The sequence below is a fragment of the Apus apus genome, chromosome 1 (assembly GCF_020740795.1).
Source record: "Apus apus isolate bApuApu2 chromosome 1, bApuApu2.pri.cur, whole genome shotgun sequence".
Lineage (NCBI taxonomy): Eukaryota > Metazoa > Chordata > Aves > Apodiformes > Apodidae > Apus > Apus apus.
This window is the reverse complement of record NC_067282.1, coordinates 81,172,740-81,182,494: the sequence shown is the minus strand read 5'-3', so window position 1 is coordinate 81,182,494 and position 9,755 is coordinate 81,172,740.

The following is a 9,755-nucleotide window of genomic DNA, read 5'->3' as shown; positions in this document are numbered from 1 at the left end:
CATTGAAATTCATTCTAAACAAACCCCAGGAGCTTTATAATCTGGCTGTTATTGGCCTCCCCTCAGCACAGCTGGGCTCTGTACATTTCTCAGGACTGACACCTTTGATTTGAGGTCTGGTGGGCAGGATCACCAGCTCAATGTCTTCAGCATTCAGGAAACGAGGCTTTTCAGGGAGCAACATTCAACCAGTATTAGTACAGAGAGGGCTAGCATGCAGTGGTGTTTCCAAAAGAGCCAAGCACTGCTTTCAGCTCGACATTCTTGCTTGCTGAGGTGGGGTGGGGTTTTTTCCCTTCCTCCCTCCAAGCCCCGCTGTGGTTTGAACACAGGTGCTGTTTTACTGAAAACTGCATGTTTCAGGGAGCTTTTCAGGAAAACTGCAGATCTGGTTGTGGCCCCTGAATTGCTCTGTGGTTACAGTACACTTGCATGTGTTCAAGTGTTTTGTAGATGAGTGTATCGCTGGGCACAGGCATGGGCATGTGTGTGGAGTGGGGGAGAGAATTTGGGGCAACAAGGGAGGGGAGAGGAGGCTGGGTGCAGGCAGAAGAGGTGCACCCCGTTGCTCCTCGCACACCATGTGGGGCTTTGTGCTTTCCTTTCATGCCACAGTGCAAAAAAAAAGTCCCAGAAAGATGAAAACGGCTTTCAGGGTTTGTGCAAAAGAAAAGGCGGGGAAGGGGAGGGAGGGGGGAAAAGAGGGAGGGCGGGGGAAAAAAAAAAAAAATAAAAGGGAAGAGTCCAACAGCAGGCACAGCCGTGCACAAAACAGTTGTTTGCAGGTGCCCTCTTCTGGCCTTGCTGGGGTTTATCTTCGGACCAGCCCAGAGCCGCGGGGGAGCTTGATCCCCTGCAGAAGTGAGTAAGAGAAATTAATCGAGGAGTCCTTTAGAAAGCGAACACTTACTGTACTTAAGCAAATGTAACCTGCAGGTTAATGTATTTCCTGAAAAAGACTCCGAGAAGGGCAGGAAGGAAGGCTACAGAAGAGCAGCATGAATGAGGACCCGCAGAGACACATACCTTCAGTACTTCCTTCAGGACACCAGCCGAGTTCACCCACCACCACACATGAACAGAAGTATTTCAGAGGTAGAAAGATGGAAGTATTTGAGTCTAAACCACAAGGAGCCACATGGAGAGGATAAAGGGCAATGGCTACAAATTGAACTGGGAGAGATTTCATCTTGATGTAAGGAATACCTTTCTTACAGCAAGGACAATCAATCACTGGAACACAACCTCCCCAGGGCTGTGATGGAGTCCCCATCGCTGCAGGTTTTCGAGACATGCCTGGATAAGGTGCCAGATAATGTCATCTAGGCTCCCTTCCCCACAAATTTTGGGCCAGTTGATCTCTGAGGTCCCTTCCAACCTGGGCTGTCCTATGGTTCTATTTAAAACACAGTTAGGAAATCCCCACATCTTTAAAAACAAAAACACTCCAGTATTTCTCATTTGGGAGACGGCTTTCAGTTCCCTGTTTCCCCCTGCCCGAGCTGTGGTTTGCATTCCAGTTCCTCTGCCAGATTTAGCAGCATCAGATTTCCCAGCACTCCCTCTGCTCTGTGAGGAAGGAGGAGGCACTTATGGGACAAAGCCATTGAGAGGCTGGGAAATATGTAAGATGAGCTGCAAGGCCCTGCTCCCACCTCTGACCTTCCGTTGCCACTCAGCCTTGAACACAACCCAAATGCTGAGTCTCTGACATTGATTTTTGTCTTCTGGAAGACAAGTCACCTCAGTGTATTCTCCGGGAAAATTTGGGCCAGCCAACAAGGTTTGTCACATGTTGTGTAGACAGGGAGGTTTGGCCAGACAGGGAGACTGACCATGTGTTGTGTAAGTGGCAGAACATGTCTGAACAGCTACAAGAGGAACCAGAACTAGAACCTGATTGTAGCAGAGCTCACAAACAGAAAGTTGTGACTGATGTTGTGTTCTGAATAAAAATAAGAGAAATCTAGTATTTAAGAGAAATCTCTAGCCTTGACCATTCAGATCACCTTGTGTGCAAAATAAGATCTAAATTAGATGATCAATTAACAGAATCACAGAGTCACTCTGGTTGGAAAAGACCTTTAAGATCATTGAGTCCAACCATAATCTAACTACCAACTAAGCCATATTCAGCCAGTTTCTCCAGAATAATGCTGTGGGAAACAGTGTTGAAGGCCTTACTAAGGTCCAGGTAAATGACATTCACAGCCCTTCCCTCATCCACTAGATGGGTCACCTTGTCATAGAATCAGATCAGGTTCATCAAGCAGGACCTGCCTTTCATGAGCCCATGCTGACTCGCTGTCACCTGGTTGTCCTGCAGGTGCTGCATAATGACACTCAAGATTATCTGCTCCATAACCTTCCCTAACACTGAGGTCAGACCCATAGGTTTGTAGTTCCCTAGATCCTCTTTCTGCCCTTCTTGTAGATGGGGGTCACATTTGCCAATCTCCAGGCAACTGGGACTCCCCTCCCTGTTTACTCAGGCCTGCTGGTAAATGATGGGAAGTGGCTTGACGAGTGCGCCTGCCAGCTCCCTCAGTACCCTTTGGGTGTATCCTCTCTGGCCCCATAGGCTTCCATATGTCTAAGTGGTACAGAAGGTCACTAACCATCTGTTCTTCATGGTTCATTCTTCGTGTTCTTCATGGGTCTTCAAAATGCTCCCTTTCCCTGCCTTCCAGCTCAGGGAAGCAGGTACCCAGCAAACAACTGGACCTACTATTGAGGACTGTGGCAAAGAAGGCATTGAGTACCTCAAGCCTTCTCCTCACCTGGTCACTATGTTTCCCCCTGCATCCAATAAGGAGTAGGGGTTCTGCTTAGTCCTCCTTTTATTGTTAGTATATTTATAGAAGCATTTCTTGTCATCTTTGACAGCTGCAGACAGACTGATTTCAAGATGGGCTTTGGCCCCTCTGATTCTCTCCCTGCACAGCCTCATGACACTCTTGTAGTCACCTTGAGTGGCCTGCCCCCTTTTTCCAAAGACCATATTCTCCCCCTTTTTCCTTGAATAGCAGCCAGATCTCTTTGTTCAGCCAGACTGGTCGTCTTCCCTGCCAGCTCATCTTTCAGCACAGGGGGATGGCCTACTCCTGTGCTTTTAGGACTTACCTCTTGAACAATGTCCAGCCTTGCTGGACTGCTTTGCCCTTAAGGACTGTCTTCCAAGGGACTCTGTCAACCAATCTCGGATACAGGTTAAAGTCTGCCCTCCAGAAGTCCAAGGTGGCAGTCCTGCTGATGCTTCTCCTTACTTCTTCAAGGAATTATCCTCTTTGGGCACTGGGCTGATCTCTTTTAGAGGCACAAAATACATTCTACTATGGAGAGGTAGTGGGGGCCAACTGAGGTCACAACTTTGGACGAGCTCCCTTTAAGCCTGGCCTGTGCTATACAAGCCTGATAAAAACCATGTATAAAGCCTGTAACAGTAACAGATTTTTCCACTGCTTGTTCTAGGGAAAAGACTTACTGCCCCAAAATGATCCCAGTCCTATTAGATGGGATGTAAATTAGCACAGGAGGAGGAGTAAAAGGCATGGGAGGAAGGGCACAAAGCCAAGATGGGCTGTGCTCATGTTGTCCCACTAGATGACAGCACCAACATGTTCTTCTGTACCCCATGCTCACACCAGCGCCAAGCAGGCTGCTGCAGGCAGGACACCTGCTGCCTCCACTTCTTCTCCCTGAAGACAGCTGATAATGCACTCGAACCAAACACTTGGGCCAAATCCTGCAGGACAGGGCTTTGTACAGGGGCTGCTAGGTGGTGCTGTGCTGTAAACTGCCTTCCCTACCTAGAGGTGTATACCAGAAGCTGGCTACCGGGTGCTGTGTTTAAATAAAGCATCCCTAAACTGTTGTCATCATTGTATGTCCAGCCCACAAATTCCCCTTGTCTTCTACTGAGACCAAGAAACTATTGGTTCCCTGAGCAGCAATGGATTATCTGCCCTTTGAGCACAGGTCTGGCTTTATGTCCCCTCCTCCAGCCATGCTCTTCACCACCCAATGTAGAGACTTCAGCCCAGGACCACTGGAAAGGGCCGGCTCTAGGTATAAGACAGGCATAGCACAAAATTAGGCATTGGAAGGATCCTCTGGAGATCAACCCCCCTGCCAGAGCAGGTTCACCTAGGGCAGGTTGCACAGTATGGCATCCAGGCAGGTTTTGAATGTCTCCAGAGAAGGAGACTCCACAAGCTCTCTGGGCAGCCTGTTCCAGTGCTCTGTTACCCTACGGTAAAGAAGTTTTTCCTTATGTTTAGGTTGAAACTCTTGTGTTCCAGGTTGTGACCATTGCTCCTTGTTTTGTCACTGGACACCACTGAGAAGAGTCTGGTCCCACCCTCTTGACACCTGCCCTTTAGATATTTGTGAGCATTTATGAGATCCCCCCCTCCGTCTCCTCTTCTCCAGGTTGAACAGACACAGCTCTCTCAGCCTCTCCTCATATGGTAGATGCTCCAGACCCCTAATCATCTTAGTGGCTTCGCACTGGATTCTCTCCGGTAGCTCCTTGTCCTTTATGAACTGGGAAGCCCAGAATCAGATGCAGTATTCCAGATGGGGCCTCACCAGAGCAGAGTAGAGTGGTAGGATAACGTCCCTTGACCTGCTTACCACACTCTTCTTGATGTACCCCAGGAAGCCATAGGGGTGCCATGCTCCGTGTTTCATGCACACAAGTTCCCCCCAGGACTGTATGCAGTAGCATGTTTTAGGTAAGACATCCATCCTGTCCATCTCAGGGTCATACCTAGCTAAAGGCTGACCCTGGAGTGGTGGTAGGTAAGCATCCATCTTTGCCAAAACTGCCAAGAGACCCATGTCAGGGGCACATGGACTGGGCTCCTGGCTGGTAGCCACACCATTTGCAGACATGTTTCTGCTTCCAAGATGTGACTGCTCCATAAGACCATGTGCTTGCTATTCACACACCTGCATGACACTTCAAGCTGGGAGAAGGTGCCAAACAGCCAGGTCCCATGTGAGAGATGAGCCAAGTGTGTTAGAACCAGGTGGCCATGCCTGTCCCCAGGCTCAGCCTGTAGAGAGTTGGTTCCTGCAGTGCAATCTGCAGTGCTGGGCTAAGCCGCACCTGTCCCACAGAGAAGTATCATCTGTACCATTTATTTAATCCCCCCTTCTTACAGAAGGGGTTTTTTTTTGTTTCATTTTGTTTGTTGGCTTTTTTTTTGTTTGTGTTTTTTGGGTTGTTTGTTTGTTTGTTGTTTTGGGGGGGTTTTTGGTTTTTTGTTGTTGTTTTGTTGGGGTTTTTTTTGTTTTTTAAAAAAAGGATGCAGCATCTTCTTTTTATATCTTGAAGAAGCAGAGGTTTTTCCTAGAATCATAGAATGGTTTGGGTTGGAAGCAACCTTAAAGATCATCTAGTTCCAACCCCCCTGCATGGGCAGGGACACCTTCCACTAGACCAGGTTGCTTAAAGCCCCATCCAACCTGGCCTTGAACACTTCCAGGGATGGGGCATCCACAACTTCTCTGGTCAGCTAGGGCCAGTGTCTCACCACCCTCATAGTGAAAAATGTCTTCCTAATGTCTAATCTAAATCTACCCTCTATCAGTTTGAAACTGTTTTCCCTTGTCCTATCACTACATGCCCAGTAAAAAGCCCTTTCCCAGCTTTCCTGTAGCCCCTTCAGGTACTGGAAGGCCGCTATAAGGTCTCCCCAGAGCCTTTTCTTCTCCAGGCTGAACAACCCCAACTGTTTCAGCCTGTCTCTGTAAGAGATGTGCTTCCCCTCTGTCTATCCAGGCCTATAAACCATTCTTCTCTACTATTTCTTATTAGGACTTCAGAAGCACATGTCCTTCCTTCAGGAGAGAGAGAGGACCAACAGGTCTCACTTCTTAACATGTGTGTACATATGTTGAGTCAGTTGAGACAGCTGCTTTGATGCCTGCCAGTAGTGCTGCAGTTTTTCATCTCTAGATAAGACATCACACCTGCATTTGCCTCTGGTGCTCCATCACAGATGTTTTTCTCTGGCACAGATGCTTTGAGAGAAAGGAGATTCCCAGCTACTTTTTCTACAGTTGCCATCTTGGAATGCCTCTTTTCACTTCATCAACATCCCCTCTAACCCTAGCACCATCTGTGGCTCTTTAGAACTGCAATTTGGTGTTTTTTCTAAAGCTGACCTAATTTTTCTGATGTGATGTTCCCAACATGAAGAGAGAGGTCTATTGCAGGTAACGTTTGATATGCAGGGACTTACATATCCAGGCTTTCTCCTGTAGAACCCCATGCAAGCTGTCCCTGTGGCACAGGGATGCCAAGGAAGAGGGGCAGGATGGACAACAATGAGCCTGATAAGAGAGTTTACTTCAGCAGCAATAGCAAGAAATATATTTGCTGTTCTCAGCAGCATGAGACTAGTCAACCCATGTGTGGCCTGAATTTCTGAGCGAGGTGAACTGTCTGATAAAGAAGGAGGGTGCAGACACCATATGTTTACACACCTTTCCCTTATTAAACAGGCCTTCCTTTGGGAAACCTTGGATTCCCAGTAGCTCATCCAACACTCAGTATTTCCACAACGGCATAAAGTCATTTGCTATGCAGATTAATTTCCTTCCTGTCAGTGCTTTTTTAAAAAATCTGTGTGACTCAGTTCCTCTTTTGCAGTGGTTGGGCTTATGGCTAATCTTGCCTTTTTTCAAATGGCTAAAAGAAAACCAGTCTGTAGAAACTGTAAGCTCAGCAAAAGCGTGCTGGAAGTCTTGCTGGTTGAGGTTTGGGTTTGAGATACAGGCACTTCCCCTGCCAAGAGGAACCACATCCTCATTCTGCCATTCACTCAGACTGGCCCTGGCTACCGAAATCACACTGAAACCAACTAAAATTGAAGTTTTGTCTACTACAGTGACCAGCGTGCCTGCAGCACGTGGGTCTTGTTGTTGTCCTTGTGTTGTACAGGCTGTTGGTTGTACAGCCATACAGCCTGTTGGTTGTATAGCCTGTTGGTTGTACCAGCGTTGTACAGCCATTCTCAGAGACACAGCTCCCTCAGGTGGTGCATTTAAGAGCTGTAAAACCTTTAGGAAAGTAGAAATGGAATAAATAATTGATGCCAACATAAACCAATACTTACAAATACATCCTTCTCAGACAAGAGGAGAAATCAGGACCCCATTTCCAGCAGGAATATGAACAGGAGCACCACAATAGCATCCCAAGCCTACAGACCACCCTTGCTCTCCCAGGTTTGCCACCTGCTTAGTGCTCAGGGCAGGAAGAGCCACCCAGGGACAGGACACACCATCAGCAGGAGACAAGAGGTCAGGAGTAAATGCAGAGCAGGCCAAGACACCAGCTCCCAGCCCCCTGGCACAGAGCTCCTTTCCAGGGCAGGGAACTGAATGAGCTTCTGCTCAGCAGAACTCACTGGTGAACATGCCAGCAAACACAGGGGGCTCTGGGGCACCCAGACAAAGGGGAAGGGACTGAAGCAGGCTTTGTGATGAGCCCATCATGGAAGCAAGTGAGGTGCACACGCATTTTGTGGAAAAGAACCTGGAGACCAGGGGACCCTTATGTAGGAACTAGTTAGCCAACAAGCACCCCTTTAATTCGCTCCCACTCTTCACAGAAAAGCTCACCTTGCCTTTAACAGAGGAAGAGGGGTTTGTCTGACTCCAGCTGCTGACAGCAACAGTCCCAGCAGGCATTAGATTTCATTACATGTCCTAATGTGCCAGTCTTACCACCTGTCCCCGTTTCACTGGTGTTCAGCCAGAGAGCAGTAAGCATAGAAATGCAGTCTGGGGATGCTTGTAGACAGTTTTGTTTCAGAGCTGTTCCCTTCCAGTTGCCCACAGTGCCTGTGCCCCACACATCTCTGCTTGCACCCCCTGCCTTTGCACCATACTGGCCCATCTGCCCCACTCCACCCAGAAGGACTGGAAATGAAAGAGGGTGTTTGTGTGGGAGGGCAGGCAGCAACCTGAAACACTTGCCTGCTGTTATTTTGTAGGCAGAGAAAGTGCATGGGAAATGCAACCAATGAGCACTATGGCACAGATGGCACCTTTCTTGTGGGGTTATCTCTTCCTGTTATCTCAAAAACTACATTTCAGAGCCACCAAAGGCAGAAACTGTCTAACAATATCACCCAAAACAAAGGCATGTGAGACACTGGCACAGTAGGAGATCAGTGCTGCTGACAGCCAGGTGGGCAGATTCAAATGTTGCCGTAGCCATTTGTCACTGAGAAAATGTCTCCTTCTCTCTGCATCTGCTTTGACTGAACCAGCACTTATAACAACGATGCATGTGTCAATGGAGGGAGAGCAGGGCCTGTTGGCAGGCTCTGTGCAGATGGGGCTCACCATGTGCCCAGACTCAGAAAAGGGTGAGTTCGAACCAGCATCAGCTGTGACCGTCCCATGGCAGAAGACAGTAAAGAGGTGTGTAGCCCTCTTTGATCCTTTTGGAGCCAGGGATCATTCACAATGTCACTGACAAAGGCAGACAACAGCAGAGTGACCTGAATGGGGCGTCTCAGGGCAGGCATTATGGAGAAGAGCCATCCTCCAAAGCCACAAGGGCACCTTGAAAATGCTGCAGATGTCAAGTGGACTAAAACTGGGACAGAAGATTTGTATCTACAGACCTGCTTGGATCATGGGGTTTCATTATCCTCCCATTCCTTCAGCACTGAAGCACAACATCAAGCCAAACTGATCCAGGGCAGCACAAGCTGCATCTCCCAAACTGGGGAGGATGAGCCAGCATCCTTACAGAGCATGGCTCAGCACATCAGTCCTCTGCTCTCATCCTGCTTAAAAAGAATTGGGAAAAACACTTCATCTTGTGTGACTCACTGGTAGCTGTGTCTATGAAAGAAAAACCAAGAAAGGATGCAGCAAGTTGCAAGTTGCACCAGAGCCAAGCACTTCCTGTTAGCTCTTTGGTCTCGTCAGAACTGTTTTGCAGAACTGAAACATCCTCTAGAGCATAAAAAACAGAGACTGGACTGCTCCATGACACACTTTTAGAAAAATTGCTGACTTTTCAAATAGGCACCAGGTTCAACCAGTATTATCCATTGCAGTGTACCAGAACGAACCGGAGACATCGCAAAAACAACAGTGACAATAAAAAATCCAACATAAATCAAAAATAAATAATGCCCCAATGAGATTCCCATTGTCCTCTCAGCACCCAAAAAAGACATTTTTAGCTGAAAAAAGTCCAGTATCCCAGAGACCTCGGTGAGTTGGCAAAGGATGAGAGTGCTTCTCAGCAGCCAGGTGGAGGGCAGTATTAAAGCATGCACCTCCAGACTTCACCCATGCCCAGTGTCATGGCCTCTGGCCTGCCCTGTGCTCAGGGTGCCTACTGGCAGCCCCACTCCCTAGGAAGGGGAACCAAAGGGGAGCTTTTTGATGTGCTCAGCCCTCACACGCCTTAAGTTGAGACAACAAAGGTTTCCACAGTTACAGAGTGGTCTTGAGGGAGGGTTTGGATCCAGTTTGTGAGCAATGGTAGAAAAGGTTCTTGTCTCCTGTTCCTATCCTAGCCATGACTTGGTGTTGTGCTGCAGTTCCTTGCCAGAAGAGCAAGCACTTCTCTGTGCTGGGCCAAGTCACCCCAGCACCACCTCATGCACGTACCTGTATCCCTCCTGCAAGGTCCTGTGGCAAGTGTCACCCCATCAGCACTAGCCCCAGGCAAAAGGCCCAGGGCAGCAGCTGGTGGGAAGCCCAGGAGGGGCTCT